At 57.3% G+C, this 7500-nt stretch overlaps 1 protein-coding gene across 8 annotated transcripts in view; it reads right to left on the reverse strand.

The window, feature by feature from the left end:
• The window catches only part of LOC118778955 (brain-specific angiogenesis inhibitor 1-associated protein 2-like), an 86884-nt gene that overhangs the window by 21125 nt on the left and 58259 nt on the right, over positions 1 to 7500 (reverse strand). The window lies entirely within an intron of this gene.

Raw genomic sequence — 7500 nt, forward strand, 5'->3', positions numbered from 1 at the left:
TTCTGACTGCGCGTGATTGGGTCTCCTTCAGAGCGCGGTGTGGGGGACGTGAGGTTCTGACTGCGCATGCGCATGATTGGGTCTCCTTCAGAGCGCAGTGTGGGGGAGGTGAGGTTCTGACTGCGCATGATTGGGTCTCCTTCAGAGCGCAGTGTGGGGGAGGTGAGGTTCTGACTGCGCATGATTGGGTCTCCTTCAGAGCGCAGTGTGGGGGACGTGAGGTTCTGACTGCGCATGCGCATGATTGGGTCTCCTTCAGAGCGCAGTGTGGGGGAGGTGAGGTTCTGACTGCGCGTGATTGGGTCTCCTTCAGAGCGCGGTGTGGGGGACGTGAGGTTCTGACTGCGCATGCGCATGATTGGGTCTCCTTCAGAGCGCAGTGTGGGGGACGTGAGGTTCTGACTGCGCGTGATTGGGTCTCCTTCAGAGCGCGGTGTGGGGGACGTGAGGTTCTGACTGCGCATGCGCATGATTGGGTCTCCTTCAGAGCGCAGTGTGGGGGAGGTGAGGTTCTGACTGCGCATGATTGGGTCTCCTTCAGAGCGCAGTGTGGGGGAGGTGAGGTTCTGACTGCGCATGATTGGGTCTCCTTCAGAGCGCAGTGTGGGGGAAGTGAGGTTCTGACTGCGCATGACTGGGTCTCCTTCAGAGCGCAGTGTGGGGGACGTGAGGTTCTGACTGCGCATGCGCATGATTGGGTCTCCTTCAGAGCGCAGTGTGGGGGAAGTGAGGTTCTGACTGCGCATGATTGGGTCTCCTTCAGAGCGCAGTGTGGGGGTGGTGAGGTTCTGACTGCGCATGATTGGGTCTCCTTCAGAGCGCAATGTGGGGGAGGTGAGGTTCTGACTGCGCATGATTGGGTCTCCTTCAGAGCGCAGTGTGGGGGAGGTGAGGTTCTGACTGCGCATGCGCATGATTGGGTCTCCTTCAGAGCGCAGTGTGGGGGACGTGAGGTTCTGACTGCGCATGCGCATGATTGGGTCTCCTTCAGAGCGCAGTGTGGGGGAAGTGAGGTTCTGACTGCGCATGATTGGGTCTCCTTCAGAGCGCAGTGTGGGGGAGGTGAGGTTCTGACTGCGCATGATTGGGTCTCCTTCAGAGCGCAGTGTGGGGGAAGTGAGGTTCTGACTGCGCATGATTGGGTCTCCTTCAGAGCGCAGTGTGGGGGAAGTGAGGTTCTGACTGCGCATGATTGGGTCTCCTTCAGAGCGCAGTGTGGGGGAGGTGAGGTTCTGACTGCGCATGCGCATGATTGGGTCTCCTTCAGAGCGCAGTGTGGGGGACGTGAGGTTCTGACTGCGCGTGATTGGGTCTCCTTCAGAGCGCGGTGTGGGGGACGTGAGGTTCTGACTGCGCATGCGCATGATTGGGTCTCCTTCAGAGCGCAGTGTGGGGGAGGTGAGGTTCTGACTGCGCATGATTGGGTCTCCTTCAGAGCGCAGTGTGGGGGAGGTGAGGTTCTGACTGCGCATGATTGGGTCTCCTTCAGAGCGCAGTGTGGGGGAAGTGAGGTTCTGACTGCGCATGACTGGGTCTCCTTCAGAGCGCAGTGTGGGGGACGTGAGGTTCTGACTGCGCATGCGCATGATTGGGTCTCCTTCAGAGCGCAGTGTGGGGGAAGTGAGGTTCTGACTGCGCATGATTGGGTCTCCTTCAGAGCGCAGTGTGGGGGAGGTGAGGTTCTGACTGCGCATGATTGGGTCTCCTTCAGAGCGCAATGTGGGGGAGGTGAGGTTCTGACTGCGCATGATTGGGTCTCCTTCAGAGCGCAGTGTGGGGGAGGTGAGGTTCTGACTGCGCATGCGCATGATTGGGTCTCCTTCAGAGCGCAGTGTGGGGGACGTGAGGTTCTGACTGCGCATGCGCATGATTGGGTCTCCTTCAGAGCGCAGTGTGGGGGAAGTGAGGTTCTGACTGCGCATGATTGGGTCTCCTTCAGAGCGCAGTGTGGGGGAGGTGAGGTTCTGACTGCGCATGATTGGGTCTCCTTCAGAGCGCAGTGTGGGGGAAGTGAGGTTCTGACTGCGCATGATTGGGTCTCCTTCAGAGCGCAGTGTGGGGGAAGTGAGGTTCTGACTGCGCATGATTGGGTCTCCTTCAGAGCGCAGTGTGGGGGAGGTGAGGTTCTGACTGCGCATGATTGGGTCTCCTTCAGAGCGCAATGTGGGGGAGGTGAGGTTCTGACTGCGCATGATTGGGTCTCCTTCAGAGCGCAGTGTGGGGGAGGTGAGGTTCTGACTGCGCATGATTGGGTCTCCTTCAGAGCGCAGTGTGGGGGACGTGAGGTTCTGACTGCGCGTGATTGGGTCTCCTTCAGAGCGCGGTGTGGGGGACGTGAGGTTCTGACTGCGCATGCGCATGATTGGGTCTCCTTCAGAGCGCAGTGTGGGGGAGGTGAGGTTCTGACTGCGCATGCGCATGATTGGGTCTCCTTCAGAGCGCAGTGTGGGGGACGTGAGGTTCTGACTGCGCGTGATTGGGTCTCCTTCAGAGCGCGGTGTGGGGGACGTGAGGTTCTGACTGCGCATGCGCATGATTGGGTCTCCTTCAGAGCGCAGTGTGGGGGAGGTGAGGTTCTGACTGCGCATGATTGGGTCTCCTTCAGAGCGCAGTGTGGGGGAGGTGAGGTTCTGACTGCGCATGATTGGGTCTCCTTCAGAGCGCAGTGTGGGGGAAGTGAGGTTCTGACTGCGCATGACTGGGTCTCCTTCAGAGCGCAGTGTGGGGGACGTGAGGTTCTGACTGCGCATGCGCATGATTGGGTCTCCTTCAGAGCGCAGTGTGGGGGAAGTGAGGTTCTGACTGCGCATGATTGGGTCTCCTTCAGAGCGCAGTGTGGGGGAGGTGAGGTTCTGACTGCGCATGATTGGGTCTCCTTCAGAGCGCAATGTGGGGGAGGTGAGGTTCTGACTGCGCATGATTGGGTCTCCTTCAGAGCGCAGTGTGGGGGACGTGAGGTTCTGACTGCGCATGCGCATGATTGGGTCTCCTTCAGAGCGCAGTGTGGGGGAAGTGAGGTTCTGACTGCGCATGATTGGGTCTCCTTCAGAGCGCAGTGTGGGGGAAGTGAGGTTCTGACTGCGCATGACTGGGTCTCCTTCAGAGCGCAGTGTGGGGGACGTGAGGTTCTGACTGCGCATGATTGGGTCTCCTTCAGAGCGCAGTGTGGGGGACGTGAGGTTCTGACTGCGCCATGCGCATGATTGGGTCTCCTTCAGAGCGCAGTGTGGGGGAGGTGAGGTTCTGACTGCGCATGATTGGGTCTCCTTCAGAGCGCAGTGTGGGTGAAGTGAGGTTCTGACTGCGCATGATTGGGTCTCCTTCAGAGCGCAGTGTGGGGGAAGTGAGGTTCTGACTGCGCATGCGCATGATTGGGTCTCCTTCAGAGCGCAGTGTGGGGGAAGTGAGGTTCTGACTGCGCATGATTGGGTCTCCTTCAGAGCGCAGTGTGGGGGAAGTGAGGTTCTGACTGCGCATGATTGGGTCTCCTTCAGAGCGCAGTGTGGGGGAAGTGAGGTTCTGACTGCGCATGATTGGGTCTCCTTCAGAGCGCAGTGTGGGTGAAGTGAGGTTCTGACTGCGCATGCGCATGATTGGGTCTCCTTCAGAGCGCAGTGTGGGGGACGTGAGGTTCTGACTGCGCATGATTGGGTCTCCTTCAGAGCGCAGTGTGGGGGAAGTGAGGTTCTGACTGCGCATGATTGGGTCTCCTTCAGAGCGCAGTGTGGGGGAAGTGAGGTTCTGACTGCGCATGATTGGGTCTCCTTCAGAGCGCAGTGTGGGGGACGTGAGGTTCTGACTGCGCATGATTGGGTCTCCTTCAGAGCGCAGTGTGGGGGAAGTGAGGTTCTGACTGCGCATGATTGGGTCTCCTTCAGAGCGCAGTGTGGGGGACGTGAGGTTCTGACTGCGCATGATTGGGTCTCCTTCAGAGCGCAGTGTGGGGGAAGTGAGGTTCTGACTGCGCATGATTGGGTCTCCTTCAGAGCGCAGTGTGGGGGAAGTGAGGTTCTGACTGCGCATGATTGGGTCTCCTTCAGAGCGCAGTGTGGGGGACGTGAGGTTCTGACTGCGCATGATTGGGTCTCCTTCAGAGCGCAGTGTGGGGGAAGTGAGGTTCTGACTGCGCATGATTGGGTCTCCTTCAGAGCGCAGTGTGGGGGAAGTGAGGTTCTGACTGCGCATGATTGGGTCTCCTTCAGAGCGCAGTGTGGGGGAAGTGAGGTTCTGACTGCGCATGATTGGGTCTCCTTCAGAGCGCAGTGTGGGGGAAGTGAGGTTCTGACTGCGCATGATTGGGTCTCCTTCAGAGCGCAGTGTGGGGGACGTGAGGTTCTGACTGCGCATGCGCATGATTGGGTCTCCTTCAGAGCGCAGTGTGGGGGAAGTGAGGTTCTGACTGCGCATGATTGGGTCTCCTTCAGAGCGCAGTGTGGGGGAAGTGAGGTTCTGACTGCGCATGATTGGGTCTCCTTCAGAGCGCAGTGTGGGGGAAGTGAGGTTCTGACTGCGCGTGCGCATGATTGGGTCTCCTTCAGAGCGCAGTGTGGGGGACGTGAGGTTCTGACTGCGCATGATTGGGTCTCCTTCAGAGCGCAGTGTGGGGGAAGTGAGGTTCTCTGTAGTGTCACCATCACCGTGGCGATCGGTCACCGCGAGGACCGCGCGTTAAAGCCCAGGAGTCCCTGAGGTCCTGGGGACAGCAGGAACAGCCTGCATCAGCACCAGCCCTGGGTTCAGAGCCCGGCCAGAACGCCGTGGGTCCCGGCCCTCATTTACGCCTCCTCAGGGAATCCCTGTGTTATTGCGCAGACACACTGGAGCTCAGCTGTGTGGGGCAGCGGTTAGGGCATTGGACTTTGCACCAGAGGGTCGCTGGTTTTAATCCCGATTGTTGCTGTGACCGCAAGCAGGGGAGACGTTTCAATGGACGTCACCCCAGGCAGAAACCCCGGATGCGTGGCATGTGGAATGCAGGTGTGGTTAGCTGCGTGCGATGGAGAAAGCAAATGAAGGAACCCTGGGAAATAACTCCTGATCCCTGCCAAGTGCTGGCAAACACAAACACACACACTCACACACACTCACACACACACACACACACTCACACACACAAACACATGCACACACACGCACACACGCGCGCTCACACGCTCACACGCTCACACACACACTCACACACTCACACACTCACACACACATTACATTACGTCATTTAGCAGCCGCTTTTACCCAGAGCGACTTCCAAATAGCTGCATCACAAACAGCTGCTAAGAGCAGTTATCAGAAAGGACTCGGTTTTAGTTCTTAGAAAGACACAAGCCTCACTTAAGCACTGGGACTCAACCCTCAGTCACAGTTCAGAAACACACAGAGACTCGAACCTCAGTCACAGTTCAGAAACACACAGAGACTCAGACCTCAGATACATCACAGAAACAGAGACTGAAAATTCAGATGCAGCACAGAAACAAAGACACTGAAACATGCTTCAGAAGCAGAGACTCAGCAGAAGCAGAGACGATGGACAGAAACACAGACACTCAGACGATGGACAGAGCACGCGTCTAGCTGAAGGTTGCTGGGTGACCCCACATGGAGCCATCCCATTAGCAGCGCCCCGCAGAGGCCCGCCCGGGGGGGGGGGGCAGGGGGGGGGGGGGGGCAGACCGAAATGTCACCGCCATTACGCAGCCCGTTCCCGGGACGCGCGCGGGCGTTCACTGCAATTTAGCGGCAGGGCTTCCTGCGGAGATCACAGGGGTCTCAGCTGGCTCTGTGAGTGTCTTCCTCCTTCAGCCTGACTGACAGATCCTAACCATCTCAAACGCTCAGAACCAATGACCAGCGAGCCGGGGGAAGGGCTCAGTGACTCAGAAGTAATCAGTTTAATAATAATAATCATCTACCTGCTGTACAGAAGGTATTCCCACACAATGTTTTTCTGTTTATCAGCTTTGTGTAAAATGGAGAATGGGAAATCTCTGCAGCTTTAAGTGTCTTTTGTCAGAATGGTTGTTTTGTAACGGTTGTCATAGACTTCTCTGTTCTGAACACTTAGTCCTGAAACCTTCTGTGGGGGGGTCTCCATACGGGTCTGTCCTGAATGTGTGATTTAGGCTTCTCGTCCCTGAAATGCCGGTTTGAACTGTTTGGTTCTTAATTTTAATTTCTCTTTTTTTTATCCGATGGATCCTGAATGGTCATTCTAGACCTCACAGTCCCAAATGGTCGTTTAAGAACAGCCAGTTCTGAGGGAGCCTCTCAGAGACAAAGGGAAAGTGAATAACAGCCTAAAAACCGAGCATTCTCGTCTCCTGCTACTGGCCAGCAGCACACCGATACCCACCCCAACACCTCCAAAAACACCAACATCCAGCACTCTGTCCCTTAAACCCTCCCTACAAAAGCCTGCAGGTTCAAATACTGTGGCGTCTTTAAGCAGGGAGCTTAATCTGGACTTCTTCGGGAATCATTAAGCTCAACTAACAGACAATGTGCTCAGATGTACCTGACGAAAGCCGGCCTGAATAATCAAATGCCCTTTCTCTCCCCTCCCTGGGTACTATGCAAAATACGTGAATAATCAAACCCCCCTCCCTCTCTCTCCTGCTCTCTCTCCCGCTCTGGGGGGAAGGCGTTACTCGTCTGCGCAGGGTTTTCAGCTCTGACCCAGATGCCGAGCAGGGAGACGCCTCGTCACGGCAGTCCAACAAGAGGCGCACTCGTGCGGTGCTGCCACCAGGGGGAGCTGCAGCGTCGCGCTGTGGGGTGGAACTCAAACTCGTCACAGACGGAAATAATGAAGTCTTCCGAAACACACTACACCGCCCTCACACACTGCCCACCTACAGCCACCCTCACACACTACCAACCTACAGCCGCCCTCACACACTACACACCTACAGCCGCCCTCACACACTACACACCTACAGCCGCCCTCACACACCACACACTGCCCACCTACAGCCACCCTCACACAATACCAACCTACAGCCGCCCTCACACACCACACACTGCCCACCTACAGCTGCCCTCACACACCACACACTGCCCACCTACAGCCGCCCTCACACACTACCCACCTACAGCCGCCCTCACACACTACACACCTACAGCCGCCCTCACACACTACACACCTACAGCCGCCCTCACACAGTGCCCACCTACAGCCGCCCTCACACACTACACACCTACAGCCGCCCTCACACAGTGCCCACCTACAGCCGCCCTCACACACTACCCACTACCCACCTACAGCCACCCTCACACAATACCAACCTACAGCCGCCCTCACACACCACACACTGCCCACCTACAGCTGCCCTCACACACCACACACTGCCCACCTACAGCCGCCCTCACACACTACCCACCTACAGCCGCCCTCACACACCACACACTGCCCACCTACAGCTGCCCTCACACACCACACACTGCCCACCTACAGCCGCCCTCACACACTACACACTGCCCACCTACAGCCGCCCTCACACACTA

The sequence above is a fragment of the Megalops cyprinoides genome, chromosome 1 (assembly GCF_013368585.1).
Source record: "Megalops cyprinoides isolate fMegCyp1 chromosome 1, fMegCyp1.pri, whole genome shotgun sequence".
Taxonomy (NCBI): Eukaryota; Metazoa; Chordata; class Actinopteri; order Elopiformes; family Megalopidae; genus Megalops; species Megalops cyprinoides.